Source organism: Mchenga conophoros, linkage group LG1 (genome assembly GCF_057382185.1).
Source record: "Mchenga conophoros isolate Kocher_MC1m ecotype Shallow Benthic linkage group LG1, M_conophoros_male_GT1.1, whole genome shotgun sequence".
Lineage (NCBI taxonomy): Eukaryota > Metazoa > Chordata > Actinopteri > Cichliformes > Cichlidae > Mchenga > Mchenga conophoros.
Genome location: NC_140526.1, coordinates 31878278 through 31890041, shown reverse-complemented (window position 1 = coordinate 31890041; position 11764 = coordinate 31878278).

Below are 11764 nucleotides of genomic sequence, written 5' to 3'. Positions count from 1 at the left end.
TACAGACTTTTTACCACAAGAGGGTGTCGCGAATGTTCACACAAACTTGCTAATAAACATGATTTTTTTTAATGTTGTTATATTTATGGTTTTATTTTTTGGTTTGGTTTTGTTGTGTGGAAAAGGATTCATAATAAAAATAATAATGGTTAATAATTAATAAATAATTTTTATATATAAAAAATATTTTATATATATATAGTAATATAATAAATATAACAAAATTATTTTTTTATATAGTTAAGCTTGACCAGATAAAATTTTGTAATATATTACTTTTTTTTTTTTAATATTTCATGTCATAATAACATTAAAGTCAATTGCATTACTTGGCTGTCAAATTATTATTAAGAATTCAGTAGAATAAGGTAAAAACACAGTACAATCGATAGGTTTGATAAGGACTGTGGGATTTGAAAAAGAGATTTTATAAAAACTGAGAGTGAGAATAACTCATAATGACCTTTGAAAATGATACTCTTTGAAGCTATCTGCCACCTCCATAATCCTCAAAAGAGCAAAGTCAGGATGCAATTGTGAATAAAAGGAACTGAGCTCGCACCCCCACACACATACACATGCACATGCGCGCACTCAGTGCAAACACACATACACATGTCCTTTTCCACTCCCTCAGTTACATAACCTTAATGCAAGAGACAGCTTGACTAAGACATCCAGGGTCCATCCTGTGATCGCTGTTTACTTCAGCATGCAAGGGAATTCATCCGTTCATCCATCCGTTCATTCACTCACTCATTCATTCATTAGCATGCTGAGCTGATGACCTGCATGTCAAGAGAGACGAATCATGTGAAGAGAAAGCAGTGTCCTTGGGGCCAACCGGTGTGTGCGTGTGTGATATGTGTTTTTGGACAGGAGCTGTTGCTGCCAGTCTCAGTTCCAACCTGCTGTTTTACATTAAGTAAATCTCCAAACTTCCTCTTACTAACACAAAATATTTTTCTTGAAGCATATTCAGATTTTCAACTCTGAATATGTGCATAAGAGACTCCTCGCATACCACATGATCTGCAGATACAGCCAAGAGCTAGTTTTCGGTAGCCCCCCTGACATGTCTACTGCAGCAAAGAGGAAAAAAGTGAAGCTAGTCTTTTAACTGCGTGGCTTTTATTTTTTACCTCAGCTTAGTTTGGATAAACCAAAGCTGTTTGCATTTAACTAAACAAATAAATAAGGCAAACAAAGCTCTAAACAAGTCACCTTTCAGTTTATAGCAGTTCTGTATCATTTTGTTTACCAAATCAAAACTCACATTGCTGCGGTCAGTTAGATATAATGTGACCTTGCTTGCAACTAAGCGTGCTCAGCCAACAGTAAGTAGTGGATTAACTAGACTCAACTCAAGTCTGATTTTGGGGCCCAGTACATAAATCCATGAACTAAAATTAGCTCCAGCTCTCCAGCTCAAACAATAACACCATATATTAGTATCATATCGTGTATTGTGTATGGGCTTCTGCGCTTAAAGGACACTTACACCTTATATATTTTATATAATTTAAGAAAATTCTACTTCTAATAATTTGACTTTAAAATGCAAGACTATACAGAGTGAGCAAGAAATAAACACTGATGCGGACCTAGGTCAGCATAAGCAGCAACAACAACAACAACATTATTTCTGAGAGTCTCACCTTGAAGGCTGACATGGGCAGATAGTTTTGGCAAACCTCCTGTTTTTCTTTTCTCTTCTTTGCATGATGCTTCACTTCCACACACACACACACACACACACACACACACACACACACACAGCCTCCATAGCTAAGGGAGCAACAGGCGTTCAGGTTACTGCCTGTGGCAGATGCACAGTGGGATGCTCCCAGAGGCCTCTGCTGCAGAATACAGCCAGGCCCCTCTGACAGCCAGGCAGAGTCGACTGTGACAAATAGTAGTGGACTTTTTACGCCCCAGCAACTTGCACCGCCAACCCAAACACACACACACACACACACACACACACACACACCCTTGGCACCCCCACCTCCTCCGCCTCCATCTCTTTTCCCATCAGTGATACATATACAATAAGATTGGAGGTGCAGCACGTCAACAGCTGCTGGCTTTTTCTTTTTTCTTTTTTCTTTTTTTTTTTGTGTCCCGTTTGGATCTTTGGCCATCAGAATTGTTGTCTTAAGGCCAAGAAAGATGCCAAGCGGATTTATTTTACCAAGTGGATCATCATGGCCTTGCCATATTGGTCCATTTGATTGACCTTTATTATAATTATGAATTTATTTTATTTTCAGTTGCTACAAACGGGACAGACATGACTGGGGGATAGGACAGGGAGAAAGAATGAAAGAAAGAGAGGGAGAGAAAGAAAACCAAAGGGGAGAAGAGACGGTGAGAAGGGGGGGAAGAAAGAAAAAAACAAACAAACAAAAAAACAAAACACCTGGGTCACCTGTGTGGAGAAAAAAAACAGAAGAGAAAGCAAACAACAAAGAGCAACATAATAAAAAAAAACAGCACCATCACAATAAACTAGCTAGCAGTAGATATCAGTAGATACTAAATAATAAACGATATTGTGCAGCACGCAAGATAGACAGCGCACAATGTGCTTTGAGGCAGCAGCCAAGAAAGCTGTAGTCCGCGTCTGTGAATACCCGTGTGTACACCTGTGTGCATACCTGTGTGGATCAGCATGCTTGCATTCCAAAGGTTTCTCCATGTAACGATCTGCTAGGGAGTGTGGGGGGGCCACAGCCCCGTCCTCCAGGGTATGAAGCAGGTATGGAGGAGATCAAAACTCCAGACATCCAGAGGCCCCCAGAACACAAGAGACCAAGGAAGACCAACAGAGGGGCAGCCGCGCCACTGTCCCAGTAAGAGCTGAGGAGAGTCCCAGATGAGGGCTCACCCAGCAGCCGCGGAGCAGAAGCCAGGGGGAGTTGTAGTGACGCGCCCATGAGCTCCGCCGGCAGCCAGCTGTGCCTGAGTGACCGAGCCCCAGGCCGAGAGGCTGGGGGCACCCCACCTCCGAAGTGGCCCGAGCTAGCCCCAGGCTCCAGGCCCCGATGAGCGGCCGCCAAGGAGTGAGCCGGTGTGTACCCGGACGCCCACCCCCAGACACAAAGAACCACCAACGCACCGACACCTGAGGGAGTCCGCCACTGGCAGGGGAAGTGGTGGTGGGTGCTGGCTTTTTCTACAGCGAAAGAAAAATATAAGACAACCGAAAAAAGGACGGAAAAAGGTAAAGAAAACACTGTGAAAGCAATATGCACGGTCATATCTGCGCTGATCAAAGGTGCTGGTGGTGCTATATTTTGCACACTCTAAGTTACAACTTTGCATAAATAATCTGAATCAGATTAAAGCCGCTGCTGTGACCACCTTAACCAAATTACGTTCAAATGGTGAAAGTCATTATCATCAATAAAACTGGCCTAAGAGTAACTTGATTAGCAGACCTGCAGGACTCATCGATCTAGAAATGTAACTTTATCTGATTTATGCTGATGTTATGATTTTGTGGAAGCAGCTGATGCAAAATGAAGTTGAAAAGCGTCACGGTTTAAACTGTATAAAAACATCTTAAAGTGCTTTGCATAATGTCTCTGTAAAAACAAAACAAAACAGTGTACTAATGAAATATATATATAGTTTTTTACTATTTCCTCTTGTGGGGCATACATTTATCTATGTGGGCAAAGTCCTGACAGCTCGGATGTATTTACCATCCATCAGCATCCACATGTTCCATTACCCTGATGGGCACATCAAGTGGCAAGGGTCATGTATAAAATTAGTGAGCTGACACATAAATCTAAACCCAATAATCTACTAGCAGCAGGTCGACCGATGCATCTATAGTAAATAATTATTAATGTTCACAGACAGGTACTGGAGCACAAGATACACTGAGGAGCAGAGAATATACACTAACTGGCCACTTCATTAGGTACATCTGTTCAACTGCTTGTTAAGACAAATGTCTAATCAGCCAATCGCATAACACATTTAGGCATGCAGACATAGTCAAGACAACCTGCCAAAGTTCAAACCGAGCATCAGAATGTCAAGGAAAAGTGGTTTTAGTACTTTGAGCACGGCACGTTGGTGGGGACAGACAGGCTGGTCTGAAACTGCTGATCTGCTGAGATTTTCCCACACAGCCTCTCAGCCACTCAGAATGGTCTGAAAAAGAGAAAATATCCAGCGAGCAGCAGTTCTCTGGGCAAAAATGCCTTCTTTTCATGCTCAACCCAGTATAACGGCAAAATGTGCAACAGACACGCTGGTTCAAAGTGTGAAATAGACATGCCTGCAAACACTGCAGTGAGTTGCAGCAACAGCAGAGTGAGATTTTATTTCAGTCCAACATGACAATAATCCTGGGAAAACTTTTGAAGAGACATTACGAAAACATTCACGTGGAAATACACATTAGCCACCTAGCTTAATCGTCTCTGGTGATCAAGGACCCTGGATTGTACACCATACCTTCCTTGCTCACTTGCAACTTCTTGGCCCAACACATTTAGACAAATATATTATCTCCCGCGAGGGATGGGAATTGATAAGAATTTAGCGATTCCAATTCTATTATGAATTCTCTTATCGGTCAAAGAATGCCTAGACTGCTTTGAGTTGATAGGAAGACAACGGTGACTCAAATACCACTCATTATAACCAGAGTATGCAGAACAGCATCTCTGAATACACAGAACATAGAACGTTGAAGCAGATGAGCAGCAGAAGACTACACAGACACTCACGGCTCACCAAAATTGGACAACAGAAGTTTGGAAAAATGTTGCCTGCTCTGATGAGTCTCAGTTTCTGCTGTGACACTTAGATGGTAACTTTAGAATTTGATGTAAACAACATGAAAGTATGGATCCGTCCTGCACTGTATCAACGGTTCAGGCTGGTGGTACTGCTGTAATGGTATGGGCATTGTATAAACACCTCAGCCTACCTGTGTATTATTGCTCATCATCCCCATCCTTTTATGACCACAGTGTACTCATGTTCTCATGGCTGCCTCCAACAATGTGGAATGCCATGTTACACATTTATGTGTTTATAAATTAGATAATTTGCTTCAAACTAAACCATCCGAGAAGGTTAAGAGAGGAGAAACCACCAGGCAGTGAAATAGACCTTAAATGTAAGAAATAACCACTGCCATATATCCTTGGTTTTATCTTTATCAGTACCAACAACAGCAACACCAACAAAGGTTCATTTGTACAAATCTATGATAAGTTAGCAGTCAGCATGCAAAATAGGATAACCGAAATTTAAATGTTGTTACTTTATACTGATGGGTTTACCTACTGGGGTAGGCACGGGCCAGTATTAATGTGGTAAATGTTCGTTTATTGCATTACACGTGTCTAATGGCTCCAATTACTACTACCAAACTTGTACTTACATTTTAGTCACAAATGGATTAACACATAAGTACATGGTGCAGCATGCATCAGACATTTAATCCAATGGGGAACAATTCTCCCTTTTGATGTACTGAATACATGTTGTTAACATCTCTGCATTTTCATTTAATTACCACGAGGGCAGGATTTTTAAATTAAATGTATTTATATTGTTCTAATCACACGAACCGCACAAGAAAATTGTGTCACAGCAACAGAGGCTTGAGGAGTAATTGTATCCGTATTTAACTTAAAATAGTGTATCATAACCGTCCATTATGTTTAAACTGAAATGTAAAAAAGCGCGACTTGTTATAGTCAACACATCCTAGCCTTGTACTTTTAGTCCTGTTAGCTTTGAGCACCTTGTTCAGTGTCAGGGTTTCAATTCAGTTTTATTTATCCAGCGCCAAATCACAACAACAGTCGCCTCAACGCACTTATACTTTAAGGTAGACCTATAATAATACAACAAACCCGATGTAGGGGTTGGGATTTGTTATACATCACCACATCCTCTCCTTGGGGTCTTAATGGTGTCCTGGGGCAGAACAGACCAAGAGGACCAGAGATCATCCGACCACCAACGAGAAAACTTATCAGAAAAACTAAGCCCCCTGCCAAGGCCAACCCTCTGTAAGAAAGTGATGCAGGTCGATAGCAACATTGAGTAAGTTCTTCTTTTATCCACACTCCCTTTCTTTACCAGGTTCCATGAAACTCGGCTTATGTTGTTAAATACTGAACCCTCTATTGGGCTTCTGGTCCCTCCCTTATGAAAAAGACATTGACATTTTCTAACCCAAACAGATACAATTCAATATTCCTAGCAAGGCACATATATTAGAATACACAGCAGCAGTTTTTTTCTCCTCTTGAATCATCCTGCACTACCTCAGATTGATTATGTGAGTGTCTGAAGTCGAACAAGCCTCCCCAATGTACGTATGGGACAACTGAATTGAAATTACAAACAGTATTTAACATCAATGGAATTATGAATGTTTAGGTATCAGATTATCATTCCTAGTGTATGTTTGCACATTTGTATAAGTACGCAATTACCTACTTAAAAATGTTTCAAGCAGGGAGAATGCCCCAGAACGTTGACTATTGTGCCAATGCTGTGCTGCATTCAGGCACCCTGAGGGGGTTCTCGTATCACTGCTGCTCAGTCAGGAAAGACCAATTAGAAAGAAAACAAAAAAAGTGTCTGCAGACTGTTACGCATTTCAGCTACACCTCAATAAAACTAGTCGTGCAGATATTTAGTAGCATCTTTCCAACGTACTCTAGTCAGTTGATATGTTTTGGTGATTCGTGTTGTGTTATCCCTTTGATGACAGCATGGACTGTATATGTATTCATTTGAAATTAGTATGATGGCTATATAGGCATCTATAGCCAATGTGCAATGGATATTTATACATTTACCATGGGTCTCTCTCCCCTTTGCCATAAGGAGCGTACAACGTGTTCCTCCTGTTCAGGTAACCAAAGAATCCTCAAAACGTCAATAATAACTCAACAGATTCTGTTACAGGCCCTTCATTTCTGGACCTTTAAGTCATTCTCTAATTAGGATTTTACCTGCATGAGCACATTTCTGATGTAAAGTTAAAGATATTAAAAAATGTATCAATATTCCCATCTCGCCCATTGGCTTAATCCAAGCATGTCGATAAGCATTTTATTATCCACTCCAGAAAATCTTTTAATGCACATTTAATGTCCCTGGGTGCTCTGATCAGGTGCAGCTAAGAGTCATTGACCTCAGCACTGCTGAGATGTGATCAGTTAAAGTGCAGCATTTAAAGCATTTAAACCTAAAATACACACAGCCATACCCATGGAAAATGCCTGCTGACTCATGCTCTGTCATTAACCCTTTAATAAATGTGAGCAATTTACCCTAATTGTTAATAAAGTACGGGCAGATGTATGGTCACTGCTGTCATGCTTCAAGAAGATAAAGGAAAGTCTCATTTTCAGCTTTAGAACAGTTAGCAGTCTCTAAAAATCTGCTGCAGTTTAAGTATGGAAAAAAAAATCAATCAACGGAAAAGTATTTAATATTTGATTTTTTTTTCTAAAAGAAAAAGAACACTTTTCAGGATAAGTAATATCCCCTTTTCCTCTCTGAGATATTTATTCGAACGATGCAGTCACTTTTTCATAGCTTTCATACAAAATTTAGAATCAGGTAATAAAATCGAGTAAATTTTTACACATTAAACTGCTAAAAAGCTGTGAAAAAGGAGTGAAAATAACATTTTCACATTAAAGTTCCACTTAATTTTACATTCATTCATCAGTAGTTATGTTCTCACTCTGCATAATCAATATCTTACACTTTCAAACTTTAAACAAAGCCTATTATGTGCATTTATAGGCCTGTTTTTTTTTTTACTCTTGGACTCTACTAGAGTAGCTCATGGTTCAGAATGATCACTATTCATCATGTAGACTTCCCCCTCTGTTTGAAAGAAGTCATTTTGGCTCATTTCACGTCGTTCCCTGAGCATATCGCCCATCTATGAAACAATATAATAACATGTGGACAACAGTCATATCTACACAGTACTACTTGTGTTAAGACTAATTGTAGAGGAACTGGCAGAGGAACAAAACTGCAATCAAAATCCAGATAAGCGATACCAACAAGGGAATATTTAATTGACATTTGACTGACATACAATATTATGCTGAAGTCTTGATCCGCCCCGTATTTCTTTATATTAGGAGCCAGATTTTCCTGTAAAAACCATTTGTTTTGGCACGATTTGCAGTGTGTCCTTATAAAATCTGAGGAAACTGAACAATTGGAGTAGTAGACCTAAGAAATATCTACAGCAGATAAAAAGCATCTGAAAGTTTTTAGGGAATCAGAAGTTCCATCAGAAATAATCTCAGTGGAGTGTTTTGAAATTTTTAGTTCAAATTGTCATTATATAAGGAGGCGGTCAGGAGAGCAGCACAACAGTGAGGGTACAACATCTGTAAAGCACAACCAAGGTGTTTTCATGGACTGTGGCTTCATTTCAGCTGGTGGTTTGTAGGGATCTTGTCAAACTGATGGAATTATGAATTCAGACAGGTGTCTGATTTGGATCCACAATGCAGTACTGTCTGGAAAGCATTTGACTGGCAAAGGCCTTATTTTTTTAGTATGACAAACACACTGCCAGTGCAGTAAAAGCATACCTTGGCAGAAAAACACACAATGAAACCCTATCAGTCATGGACTGGAGCCTGGACCTCAACATTATTGAAGCAGTGACAGAAAACAAAACAAAAGGCAGAAACATCCAAAGAAGAGCTTTGAATGTTCTTCAAGAAGCCTAGAGAAATATTCCTAAAGAACTACTTAAAGAAATAATACTAAGAAAGCTTAAAAGAGAGTTCAGACTGTGCTGAAGAATAAAGGTGGTCAATTTGAACTGAGTTGAATTGTACAAACTCTATTTTTGCCTTATTTACTGTAATTCCACGTATGTTTGCACATGTTTCGATGAATCACTGCATCTATTTCCCATTTTCATTGCAGAATATAAAGAACTGAAGGGCAAGGCTTTTGCACAGTACTGTATTATGAAATATGGCATTTGGCATTTGGCCATTTTAAAGTGTTCAAAGTATAAAGGTTTGACAATGTTTAAAGTGAATTTTAAGTAAACAAAGATATAAATATGCACGTACACATGTAATCTGGACTGTAGAAATCATCTCTACACTGGAAATATGGTCCAAACTTAACAAATGACTTGTTTGGTTTAAGTTTGTGTGTTTTAAATGATGTCACACAGGTGCCGGTTGGCAGATCATACATACGTTTTTTTTCATTTGCGTGGTATATTCATTTCCAAGGCCGTGGTCTTGCAGACTCCTACTCATTCTACATGTGCAGCTGCAACCCTGATGCTATCCCTGAGGGAACATACCAAAGTTAATACCCCCACCCCCTCCAACACACAGAAACAACACAACTGCCTAGAGGAAGATCAGAAGCCAGCTGGTCAAACCACCTTGGAGAAGGTCTTACACAGGACTCAGACTTCCCTCTGCCTGAAATGGGATGTGACCCAGAAAAGGAAGAGGACAGAGCGAGCCAGATGTTGGGGTGTTATGCTTCAGGGAGCGAATCAGGGCTGAGGTGAGTGACAGGGAGTGATGTGTGCAGCGTGCATGGTACAGTATCTGAATGCAGAGGGATAAGTGTGAACTTCTTGTGAGCAAACTGGAGCTTTACCCATACGTTCATTCACGCACCCCCCCACCCCCCTAACAGATGCACTAGCGACATCTCCTCAGAGCTGAGAGGCAGCTCAGTGAGAGGTTTTATTTCACGCAGCTCTTCAGTATTAGTCTGAGGGGAGCTTGAAAGCTACTGTGGCTCAGTCTCTCACTTCACTGAGCCAGTCACTCTTAAATTGGAGGAAATGTAAATGACTTACATAATCAGCACCCCCTCTACACACACACACACACACACACACACACACACACACACACACACTAAAAAAAAAGTGTAGTCAGCATTTAGTAGAAGTGTTGATAACCTGTAAAAAGTTTTTTTTTTTCAAAATTTGCCAAATATAATCAGTCATGTTCAGCAAGTCAATTTACAGATTGTCCAAGTGAGCAGAACAAGCCTAATTTGTCCGGTAGCATCTTCTGCTTCATAGAGAGGCTCAAGCCTGACCCAGAGACACGATCCTCATATGAGTGGAGCTGTTCTCTTTATTAATCACACTGTATTTATCCCTTTGTGCATGTTGGGCGTTTTATTAAAGGAACATGGCTTGATTTAAAACACGCGCGGAGCGTGACTCTGCATACATTCAGGTCTGGACACAGCTATACAGCAGGAGGCAGTGAAACGGCTCTTCTGAGTGGGTTTATTTCACCATTACGTTGATGTTTTGGGGAGGTTGTTTAGTTTAGTGTTTCTTTTCGCTTTATGCTGGATTTTCAAATTAATTTCAATTTCAGTTGGCAGCCCCTGACAGCCAAAACAAAAGACTTTTTTCCATTTATTGAGACAGATTGGCCAAGAGTGTTGCTGCCATCTACAGACTCAAGATTACATTTGTTACCGCCTTCCCCCACCCCTGGCGTGCACCATCCACCAACATCACCCCCTCACCCCCACTCCCACTCTTTCATACGCACACAAAGTAAACAGCTGAAGCCCTGAATGAGAATGAACTGAGCGGAGATCTCTGCGGCAGAGATATTCAGGAACCAGAGCGTGCACATGGAAAAGGATAGAGGCACGCCATGTTTAGGCTCTCCTGTATTGACCTGTAGCAGCAGCACAGTATTAGTTGCTCGAAGTGGCTCAAAGTCACAGTCACAGCTAAAATGGTTCAGCCATGCACTGCTTTCCTAATACCACAGTCCTGTTTCACACACAAACAAGTTGTTCCTCACATATTGAGTTTGCGAAACCTTAAAAGACTGCAATGTCTATCTAGCTGCTTACCATTTAAGATCACATTTCTTCTTCTTTTTTAAAAGAGTTTTCAGTGACAAATCATCTCAAATTGTCCACAAAATCATTCAGAACACCAGCAAAGAATTGGTCATATTTTGGAAATTCTCTTTTCTTTCCCATTTTCTTTAATATCACCACTCTGAGGATCACCCTGATGTACCAGATGGAAACCTGCAGTTTATATCGCTACAGTTTGCATTCATTTCCCTGTAGGCAGCTGTAGACTGAAGCATGTTACTCACCTAACCTTGCGATTGCTGTGAAACCAAATCCAAAAGAACAAGTTATTAACCTCAGCAGTCCGAAGTTGAAAATATACAAACCATTGCCAAAATTAGACACAGGTTTCTGTACCCTTGGACTCCTTTGCCCTTGGGTGACCCTGGGAACAAATGGTTGCATATTCCTTCTTCTGTCACCAGCTGCAGACAAACTGCAGCACAGCTCCCTGCTGCCGGTTTTACCCTGTAGACTCAGGAATCGCATCACCTCCTAGGACAAAGGTGGAAGGTGAAGGGTGCACAAGCGTCTGCCACTGGACTGAAAATAGCACTCTCTGGTGGACGGGCCAAACTGGCCAAGGTGCAGCAGGTGACATGTGCATCAAATTGACAACTGCTTAGAGAGTACCGGAGGAGATATTTTGGAAATGTCATGCACTACCATTGTTAGCATACCCCTTGTGTTAGGCTGTATGAAGGCTGTCTCAGTGAGCAGGCGCAACAGGCAGGGAGGCCCGCACGGGGTGGGGGGGGGGGTGGGGAGGAGGGAATTTATTATGGTTCTCATCAGCAGGACTCAATTGCTGGAGGCGCAATGGTTGTTCAGAGGGTTGTCATAATTTCTGTCATCT